The sequence below is a fragment of the Monodon monoceros genome, unplaced genomic scaffold (genome assembly GCF_005190385.1).
Source record: "Monodon monoceros isolate NGI ecotype Baffin Bay Population unplaced genomic scaffold, NGI_Narwhal_1 Super_Scaffold_20, whole genome shotgun sequence".
In the NCBI taxonomy this organism is placed as follows: domain Eukaryota; kingdom Metazoa; phylum Chordata; class Mammalia; order Artiodactyla; family Monodontidae; genus Monodon; species Monodon monoceros.
In genome coordinates, this window is record NW_021703777.1 from 115,154,926 (window position 1) to 115,166,234 (window position 11,309).

Below are 11,309 nucleotides of genomic sequence, written 5' to 3' on the forward strand. Positions count from 1 at the left end.
ATTTAGGGAATATTTACGTCTCAAATGTGAAAGGATGTTCAACTAAAAATGGGCATTTCTATTCTGGTCAAAGTCTTAACTGAAATTAAGTCTGCTGCCCATCTCTCTGTCTTAGAAGAACACTCATGTTAAGTCAGGAAAAGAATGAGAAGCTGAAGGAACTCTAGGCATAATTCAGGCACAAAACTGAACTAGAGAGAAACATATATATATTCTTGAAATAGATGGTATTTCCACACTCCCCAAATTAACTGGTTAGTTGATTAACTATTTTTTCAGATATATAGATATAGATGTTGATATAGATATAATGTGTGTGTGTATAGATAGATATGTTTATCTATCTATCTATACGTGGGGAAATATATAAGGAAGAATAATAGCTAACACTTACAAAGTACTTATTATGTGCTGGGCACTGTCTAAGCATCTTACACATATTAACTCATTGAATCCCCATGATAAGTCTATGAGGGGAGTATAATATTATCCACAGTTTTACAGATGAGAAAACTAAGGTGTAATAAAATACATTGCCCAAGATCACATAGATAGTAAGTGATGACTTGAGTCCAGACAGTCTTGCTCTAGACTTCATACGCTTTACCACCATGCCAAACTGCTTCTGTTGTCAGAGAAGGTACAACATAATGGGAAATTTAAATGTTCACATGTGAGAAGCTAAATGATAACTCAGTTCCACAATATGAAATGTCCCACAGTAGTGTGTCTTAGGTGGCGCATGGGCTCTGAGGCCATGAGAGCTGCAGATTTAGAGAATGTTTCCCTTACCTATTTTACTCTGGACTGAAGGAACCAGGAGAAGCTTTTTAGGAAGAGAAGAATTGGGCCTTTTTAACTGGAAGAATTGGATGAGAGAACAGAAGGCATTCTAGGTGAGAGGAAGGGCTTGAGCCAATATTCAGAGATCAAAATGAACAAAGCATTACTATAGGGGAGGAACAGGAAGACCAGCCTAACCAAAGCAACAGGTTCAAGTAGAGAAAAATAGATGTGTTTCCAAAGGTTGCTTAAATCCAGATGTTACAAGGATGTGACTCTCAGGCAAAGAATTTGGACTTCATTTCATAGATAAAGCAGAGCTGTCTTAAGAGGTCAAGTGCAAGAGTGGGAAAGTAAAAAAAGTATTTGGGGAATACAAATTTGGCAACCATGTGCAAGAATAGAAGGGATAAGTAAAAGGAAACAGGACCTTACTCAGAAGTTTGTGCATTTTTCAAGATGAGGGCCTGGAATTCAATAGATATATTTTGAATAAATAAAAAAGAAGGCATAATACATTCTAGAACTATTACTAAGGAAATAGGAGGAATTGTATGAACTGTTCTGGAAACCTAAGGGAACTCATCAAAGATTATTTCAGAGGTTTTTAACCTGGGAAACACAGAGTAAGATGGAATCCAGATGAAAAGTAGATACAAACTGGAAATGAGGAGAGAGATTAGGGGTTTGAAGACAGATTCAGAAGCCATCTCCATAGATGGGGACTGATTTTGAAGAGAGGCTAGGGGACTGATAAGACCGGAGGTAATGTCCATGTATGAGGAATACGAAGTGGAAGAAAAGTTCTTGAAGGAAACTGAGAAGATGCAGTTATTAAAGTAGAGGCTGTGGAGAATCAGGATGGTATAAGCTTTATGGAAGCCGAGGAAGGAAGTGGTTTCAAGAAGTAAATTGTGGCCAACAGCTCTAAGAGTTGCAGAGAGGAGGAGGAGACATGAGAACACAGAAAAAGTTACTGGACCAGCACACTCACATTACACAATGTAGATATAAGTAGTCACAACTTCATTGTTTTAGCTTGTAATTACCGTAATTTTGTCAACATCACCATTACTCCTGGCAGAGCGTTTCCCGCCGCCGGGGTCAGCGGTCGGGGTTCGGGTCGCGGGGCGGAGAGAAGAGCGGGCGGGAGGGAGGCGCCGGCGCCAGACGCGGAGGCAGGAACTGCGACCGGCCGCCGGGAGGCCGCGGAGGCCGCGACCACGGAGCTAGCCGAGCCGCCGCCGCCGCCGCGCTCATGGCGGCCGCCAAGGACACCCACGAGGAGCACGACACGTCCACCGAGAATGCCGACGAGAACGACCATGACCCCCAGTTTGAGCCCATAGTTTCTCTTAGCAAGAAATTAAAACGCTGGAAGAAGATGAAGAGGAGCTTTTTCAAATGCGGGCCAAGCTGTTCCGGTTCGCTTCGGAGAACGACCTCCCGTAGGGGAAGGAGCTGGGTACAAGGCATGTCAAGCTGCTGAAGCACGAGAAGAAGGGGACCATCTGCTTCCTCATGCGCAGGGACGAGACCCTCCAGACCTGCGCCAACCACTGCATCACGCCGGTGGTGGAGCTGAAGCCGAACGCGGGCAGTGACCGCGCCTGGGTCTGGACTACCCACGCCGACTTCTCCGGCCAGCGCCCCAAGCAGGAGCTGCCGGCCATCCGCTTCCTTAACGCCGAGAACGTACAGAAATTCGAAGTTTGAAGAATGCAGGAAAGAGATTGAAGAGAGAGAAAAGAAAGGAACAGGCAAAAATGACAGTGCCGAGAAAGTAGCTGAGAAGCTAGAAGCTCTTTCGGTGAAGGAGGGCAGGGAGCCCGAGGACGAGACCAAAGAGGCGGCTGAAGAGGAGCAATGAATGAGTCGGCTCCCGTTGTGTCCTTTCTCCCTGTCTTTTCCCTTTTTCTTTTTTTAAATTTTGCCCTGCCCTCTTCTTTTTGGTTTGTTTTTATTCTGTTTTGTTTTTACAAGGGACTTTATATAAACTACTGGCCTCCAATATTCAGGTTGTTTTTTTCTAAGTTTTTGCCCTAATGAAAACGACTTCAGAAAATCCGTTACCCAGTCGTGAGAATGTACTGTGCTAACTTTCTTTTCCATAGTGGAAACATTTATCTGTAGTCATCAAAATAGCAAATAAACAAAACATTTGTTGAACCTGAAAAAAAAAATATTCCTTATTGGGTAAATCAGTCCCTACTTAGACACCCAGTCAATCAATAATGCTTATTGAGCACTCATAATAAAACAACAGGGAGGAAGCTTGGTGGGACAGGTGGAAGCAAGTGTAACTCAACAGTAAAATAAAATGGTTTCTAAGCCATAGAGCTTGGGTGATCTTATTCCTTTTCTTTAGGTTCATGGAGAATAGATGCAGGAAGATAACATGGTGATAAAAAGCTTATGAACTCACTCACAATAGGTCCAAAGAGTGTCCTGGCAAAGGTCTTTGAAAGTGGGATCTTTATTTGGAAAAACCATTCCCCACAAACACAGGAGGCACCTCCCAAGGGAAGTTCCCTGTGATCTTCCATGTCAGGGACCTAGTGGATGCTGCTGACTTGAAAGGCTCTTGAGAATTAGTGAATAGGTAGGCTGGGGTCCATCAATACACCCACCCATGCAATTGGGGGCCATGTTTCACATCTCTCTGGTCTTCATTCTGTGAGACCTAGTATGTAAGAGAATGTGCCTGGGAATCGGATCTGGATTCAAACCCCAGCTCCTCCGTTTATCAGAATTGTGGTTTGGAAAGCCATTTAATCCCTCTGGACTTTATTTTTGTCATCTGCGAAGATGGAAGTAATAACCCTATATCAAAGATTATTGTTAAATGCTCTGTTCATGTGACACTAAATACATGGTAGCTACTCTAATTACTATCTGAGGAGGTCTGATGCAAACAATGGTGATTATCCTAGTTGATTACGAGGACTGAGTAGTGTCAGAAAAATCTCAATCCTGATTCCCTTTACTACATGATAAAATGACTTGCAACTTTAAACTTTTTCAAAGCACTTTCGTATCTGCTAATACATGTTATCCTTACAACAAACCTTCGAATGTGTGTGTGTTCGTTATTGCTCCTATTTTGATGGAGAAAGAGGGCCTCAGAAGGGGACAAGGACTTATTTCAGTCACAAAAGGGGAAGATCACAGAGTCTGCACTGGGACCCAGGCTGCTCACTCCTGTCAGAGCCTGATGGGAAAAGCCAAGAATCTGCTGCCGCTTTTCTTGCCAAAATACCCCTCCACTTATGTAGTGAACATAATGCAGAGACGAGTTAATTCTCTAGTCACATCAAAGAGCTGCTTGTTGAACTTTCGACTTTTGGCAAGTCGTGCATCATTTCTTAGCTTCAGCAATTCCTTGACACTTTTCCTGCTTTAACTTTTATTTTTCAAGGCACTTTTCAATTTACTCTGTTGTGTTCTCGAATAGTAGGCATTGTTTGCATCCTTTCTGCATCTCAAAAAAATGTGGTTTGTTTATGTTTCCATTAGTTGACACTACCATCCAAATGCTTATTCAGATCAGAATATTGGTTTGGATATATGTGGTGCATGTATGGTAGTGGGGGTGGTGGGAGGTGATCTCAGAGATGTTCAGACACGTCATATTACTTTAAATCCTCCGATTTTAAGGATAAAGTGCACTTGTCTTCAACTTCGTACACCAAGTTAATTGACTGGTCCATTACTTAGTAGATTTTGTACTTGATTGGGAGGTGTAAGGCCCTAGACAAGCAGAACTCAGCCTTATATAGTTTTGTTTACCTCTTAGGACCCTGTGGCAGGTAGGAGTGAGGGTGGGAGATGGAGGAGAGGGTCAAAAGTACAAAACTGCAAGTACTGAATCCATCTCCAGTGGAGGGGATGAGGATTCTGAATAGCTCCGCCCTACAACTTGTCCACAGTTGTGTGAGCCCAGGGAAACTACAGAGAATTCTTCAAGCCTCCCCTTGCAGTCTTCAATCATCTCAGGAAACAGACTGCTTCAGTCATCGTTCTCCTTTTAGAAGGAAGATGACTAGAAGAAAAGTTGAAAGTTTCCCTCAAATTGCTTCCCCCTAGAGTTTTTGAGAGGTAGGACCTAGAGTACCTTGCCATCCAGTAAGAGAGCCACACCTGGGGGTGCGGGGGAAGGACTAGTGTTCCTGCATTCTGATGCCATACATTTATTTTACTCTGATTTAAAATGTATTTCTCCAAGTTACCAATTTTTACACTGTAAGACAGATGACATTTTGATCCTACATGATATATTTCTATTCAAAGGGTTTTAGGATATATTTGTTCATTAGTATGTAAAGCTGAGAAGTATTGACTCTAAAGTTACTGGTAACACTGAATCTATTATTTTTATGAAAAGACAATGAATATTTTTCCCCCGGAGTGAAGATATATTTTCCGTTACCATATCAGGGCATCAGAGGAAAGCAGTTTCCTTGAATCATTACTCTCTGTCCCTTTCACTTCACTGACCAATCACAGAGGTTTGAATCCTAAATTTAACTTTGGAAGTTTGCTACAAGTTTCAAAGAATTTGCTAAATAGGTTTCAAATGTTAGTCCTTTGTGCCTTGGGAATAAAGAATTAAAAGAAGAGTGATGGTTACTTTTATAGTAAAAACTTGGCACAAAATAAAACGGTTTTTTTTTCTCTCTCTTTTTCCATGTGCTCACCTAAAGCAATAAACGTGTGGATGATTACCCCTGAGTTTTTCCAACAAGCTCAAGGAAGTTTAATGGCCTGAACAATGTGCTTTTTAAGAAGATCACTGTAAACATTCATTTCAATTCAAGGAGTATCTTTCAAAGTTATTCTGGGACAAATATGATGCAAAGAAACATGAGAGAGAGAAAAGAAACAGGAACCCCAGGCTCTCGCTCTAGTCGTCTGTGGCCCCTGCACTGTCTGGCTGTTCTTTCCTAGCTCTTCATCCTCTACTAACTTCTGTGTGTTGGAGTCTCCAAGGCGCTGTTATTGGAGTGCCAGCCTTGGAGCAAGCCTTTCGTCTTCTCTATCTGTACTCTCTCCCTAGGTGTAGTGGGCTGAGTGGTGGCCCCAAAGAGATGTCACCATCCTAATTCCCAGAATTTGTGAGTGTTACCTGATTTTGGAAAAGGAATCTTTGCAGATGTAATTAAATTAAGGAATTTGAGATGAAGAGATCATCCTGGATTATTCAGGTGGGCCCTAAATCCAATGACAAATGCCCTCATAAGAGAAACACAGGGGAGATTTGGCAGACAGAAGAGGAGGCATTGTGACCAAAGAGGTAGAGCTTGGAGAGGTGTGGCCAAAAGGCCGCAGTCAAGGATTGCTGACAGCCACCGGCAGCTAGAAAAAGTGAGGAACGGATTCTCCCCTAGAGTCGCCAGAGGGAGTACAGCCCCTACAGACACCTTGATTTTGGACTTCTGGCCTCTAGACTGTGAAAGAACACATTTGTGTTGTGTTGAGCCACCAGTGTGTGCTCAGTTCGTTACATCATCCACAGGAAATTAATACACTAGGGAATCCCATCTAGTTCTCATCTTCAAATTCCATCTATAAATTTAAATCTCCAATCCTGACTGTCCTCTGTCCTGACTGTCCTCCAATCTTGACACCCCCTCATGAGGTGCCACACTCATGTATCTAACTGCCTGCTTCACATCTGCACTTGGATACCTAATAGACATCTCAAACTTAGTATGGCCAACAGAATTCTTGATTTCTAGCTCCTGCACCCACCACTCTGTTTCCTAGTCTTCCCTGTCAATAAATGGCACTACCATCTCAGGCTTAAGGCTTAGGTCCAACTACTTCATGGCTCCAGCAAAGAACCTAAGCATCATGCTTGATTCTTTTCTTCCTTTCAACCCCCTCTACCTAATTCCTAGATGAATCCTCTTGGCTACCATTTCAGTCCATTGTGTCTGACCTAAGCTTATGCTGTAGCTTTCTGATTTCTTCCCTGCCTCTACTCTTGTCTCTTTCCACAAAAGCCAGCGTAAACGTCCTACAGCAACTCATTTCTTATCACCCTCTGCCTAAGATGTTCTAATAGCTTCCCACTGCACTTAGGATAACATCCAAATTTCTTATCTTGGCCTACAGCAGTGGTTCTCAACTGGAGACTATTTCACCCTCACAATGCCAAAGACATTTGGCACTTTCTGGAGACATGTTTTGGTTGCTACTACTGGAGTCTAGTGGGTAGAGCCCAGGAATGCTGCTAAACACCTTGCACTACACGAAACAGGGTCCAACAAGAAAGAATTATCTGATCTCAAATGTCAATAGTGCCAAGGTTGAAAAACCATGCCCTACAGAGTCCACATGAGTTGATACCTGCCTTTTACTGCCTCATTTCCTTCTACTTTTCCTCAAATATGCTAAGCTTGTCCACATCTCAGAGCCTTTGAATATACTCTCCCTTTGGATTGCAACATACTTTTCCTAGTATGTTGCATCCCATCTTTGCATTTCTGTATCTTTGTTATCCAGGTGTAAATTCTAATACTACCTCCTCAGAGAGGCACCACCCATCTAAAGCAGCCTCCACCCCATCCTATCCCTGCTCTGTTGCATTAGCCTGTTTTTACCCTCTATATTGCTCTTATTGGTACTTTATTTTATATTTTTATGAGTTTATCATTGACTTCTTCCCTCTAAAATTGCAAAGTCCTTTAGGGTCTTTCATGTTCACTGCTGTTTGCCTGCATCTAGAGCAGCACCTGGCACAGAGTAAGTGCTTAATAAATATTCATCAAATCACTGACACGCAAATGTAAAGCAATAGAGGATAATTAAGTAACCCATAAAATGTTTGGTCCCAAAAGTGATGCAGTGAATCACCAGGAAGGCAAGCTTATTTCTAATCCCTTGTCAATTTCTAGTATATGGCTCTTTGGATGTTACCTTCATTTAAGTCTTAACTCCACTGACAGAATAAGAAGCTAGGGCCTTGTTTGTAGAAAAGATGTAATTTTACTTTTGAATCTATTGTTTTGAAGACAGAGCAGGCTTTCATGTAGTGGATGACTGGCAACCAGTTGTTAATGTGGTTGTAGATTTGAAGAATCCACGTAGAAGCAATGGCTGAATCCCTGAGAGCAGAGAAGCCCACTGAAGGATTGCTTTCAGAGAGAAAAGCCAAAAATTTGCCCTGAGAGAACCTACTGTTAGGAATAGAGGAGAAAGAAGAGTCAGCAAAGGAAATAGAGAAAACCTGATTAGAAAAGTAATAGGAAAACAAAAGAAAAAGTTTCTGAAGCCCCAATCACGGAGTGACAGAAGACAGTCAATTTATAAAGGAAGCATTGATAATGCATTTTTGGAACTTTTATGCCTTTGGGTTGGGGGTACATGTTCCTTCCATTAATCAGTGAACAGCTAAAGATTTTTTGGCAATGCAAAAATAAACTTAGCTATAAAGTGCCTACAAACAGAGAAGGTAATGGAAATATTCAGTTCTTACTTAAAAAAAAAAAACCTTAACCTTGCTATGAATTTTCCATAATTGTAAAGGGTTTCAGGATAATCCTCAGGCCCCTAATTTTTCTATTATCTATTTTACTTATTATGGAAAAACTTTTATCATTTCTAATAGAGCCTAAGGGTTGGAAATAGAAGTCATTTTTTCCCCTTTCATCCTGTGTTGAGTGGTTGAGAAATCAGCTAGGGAGATTGGCAAAATTAAGAACTGGCAGAAACTTCCATCTGCCCCAAACTGATCCACTCATGTTTCCATGTTTGGAAATGGTTTCTTGGGCTTATCCACATTTTGTTGGCAGGTTGTATCTTTGGAGAATGACAGGCACTTTTCTCCCTACTACCCTACTAGCCATGATCCTGGGCTTGAGGAATGCAAACTGTCTGTAATGTCCAAAAGCTGAGGGCAAATTAAACTGAGGGCCAAGTGAAATTACGGGTGCAGCCATTGGGTGAGAACTTACTCCATTGCAGATACACATTACTGAGCTTGCCTCGTGGTGGTGTATTTTGTCCCATCATATGAAAAGAGAAATGAAAGAGAGGACATGTATGAAAGTAGGGTAGAGAATGAGAGTTAAACATGTCTGAGGATGAATTAAATTATTACATTTGAGATGCTAAGAAGAAATAGAGAGGGGATGGGATTGCAGATCACAGAAAGCCAAGTCTGACAGGACAAGCACAGTTAATCTTAGGTGGGTCAGAGGATGGCAGTTCAGACAGAGGGACTCGATGACAATGGCTGTGAAGCTCTCCACCATCCATTCAGGCTGCTGGAGTGAAAAGGGAAACAGAAAATGTGGTTTATTTCCATCATCTCTCCCTCTAGCTCCCACACCTCAGTACTCAAGCAATACCTTTTGGCCAGAATTGAGATATGAGCTCTCTAGGGAGGAAGAAAAGGCAGTCTCCCTCCCCCTGGCAGTTTCTGGGTGGAGTCAACAGCTAGGAGAGGCTTGAATTCATTTCTCTTCCTCAGAGGCTGGGCCTCTGGAGCACAGCTCCCTCCTTACCCAGCAGATCCCAAGGGAGGAACTTCTCTGCAGTTTCACATGGAGAAGGGAAGCCAGGGTATGACTGGAAGGTCTGGTCATGAAGCTGTGGGATTTGGGATTGGACCCCAGGGCTGCTGCTAGGTCATATGGAACATTTATGCAAAACTTAAAAAAAAAAAAAAAAAAAAAAAAGCCACTTCTTCTGGGATGATGCAATCCAAATCTGGGGTGCAAGACTTGGAAAACGAAAGATCCCCTAAACTGTTCCTCTTGGGCAGGGTGCAAACTGAACAAGTGGTGACCTAGTCTGTCCCAGGTTGTATAGATTCTATAAATTCAAAAGGTTGAATAAATTGATGAGATTCTTATAGGACCTGAATCGACTGATGTACTACTTGAAGAGTAGGTCCTTCCTCACAAGGCTCTAAATGATTAGCTGATAACATGGGAGTGTTTAAGAAACTGTACCTCACAATGGGTACATCTTTTCCCTCCTTCTTATCCAGTTACTTTAAAATAAGAGTAACGATGGTTAGCTTTTACTGAGCACACTTGACAGGTTTCAGACACTGCACTAAGTCATTTACAGAGATTAAGTCAATGAATTCTTAGAATAACCCTGTAACCTAGGTGGGTATTATTATTCCCATTTAATGTTTCAGAAAACAGAGGCTTAGGTGCTTGAACTAGTAAGTGGCTTTTAACCTGGAGCCCATTTTAGCTCCCACTCTATGCTGCTATTCCCTTTTCTTTCCCTCCCTCCCTTCTTTTTCTCCTTTCTCTCAGTCTCTCTCTGTCTCTGTCTCTCTCATGTTAATAAGGTATTCATTGAACTTCCTGATAACTCTACAATTGACCTTTTAGCTCTGACATTCCCAGACACTGGGCTTTCCAAACAAATAGCTTCCCTTTGTTGTTTGGGGTTTGCCTCTGAGCCAGAATTTTGAAAATCCTGGCTTCAGGTTTCCACACCTAATCCTTGCCAGGCAGTAATACATTTCAGCACACAAACAAGAAAACAAAGCTCCACTTGGTCCTTGGCCTGAGGCTCTGTGGCTTTTCTGGCCAACCCAACCAAAAGCACAATGGGAAACCCCCCATCCATGGTCATTTCTAGATAACCATTTGCCATCTGGGGAAAATGAATACAGAATAGTACCTGGTAGTTTCTATACAAAGAGGTTCCATGTTTTCCCCCCATGTTTCTGGCACAGCTCTGGATAATTCCCTTAGATATTAGCCATCTCCTCAAGAAATCATAAGATATACAGCATCTTAAGTAAAATTTATAACACCAGAGCCTCTATGGTGGTATTCCCTTTGACTTTGCTTTGAAAAACCTTATATTTTACAAAAAATGTAGCGTCTACTTAAAACATGGACCTATCGGGGCTTCCCTGGTGGTGCAGTGGTTGAGAGTCCGCCTGCCGATGCAGGGGACACGGGTTCGTGCCCCGGTCCGGGAAGATCCCACATGCCGCGGAGCGGCTGGGCCCGTGAGCCATGGCCGCTGAGCCTGCGTGTCCGGAGCCTGTGCTCCACAACGGGAGAGGCCACAACGGTGAGAGGCCCGCGCACCGCAAAAACAAAAAAACATGGACCTATATCCATGCACCTTTAACCTTTCTTAGAGAATGTGATGTAATGAAGATACACAGCTAATCCATAAAATGTCTAATTTTCGTGAAAAATGTGTAACATCCAATATATTAACATCCAAATAAAATAACCTAATGTTCTTTGTTCTTGGTTTCCAAAGACTGTAGAACATTTCCTTCTTTGGCCTTGGAGAAATTTGCTCTGGGATTTCAGCCTGGCCCTTGACTTGCTGAAAGACTACAGACTTAGAACAAAGCAAGCTGGCTAAGAACAAAGCAACTAGTGAAAATGAAAGTAAGAGGTCTAGAGCCCGAGGCTTAGCAAGTGTTCCTTTTTTTTTTTTTTTTTAACATCTTTATTGGAGTATAATTGCTTTACAATGGTGTGTTAGTTTCTGCTTTATAACAAAGTGAATCAGCTATACATATACATATG

General features: G+C 42.2%; 1 protein-coding gene, 1 long non-coding RNA gene and 1 pseudogene across 8 annotated transcripts in view; 2 read left to right on the top strand and 1 right to left on the bottom strand.

The window, feature by feature from the left end:
• SYNPO2 (synaptopodin 2) overlaps window positions 1-11,309 on the top strand; it is a 169,525-nt gene that overhangs the window by 61,733 nt on the left and 96,483 nt on the right. The window lies entirely within an intron of this gene.
• The window catches only part of LOC114902712, a 114,532-nt gene that overhangs the window by 53,001 nt on the left and 50,222 nt on the right, over window positions 1-11,309 (bottom strand). The window lies entirely within an intron of this gene.
• LOC114902711 lies at window positions 429-3,374 on the top strand (annotated as a pseudogene).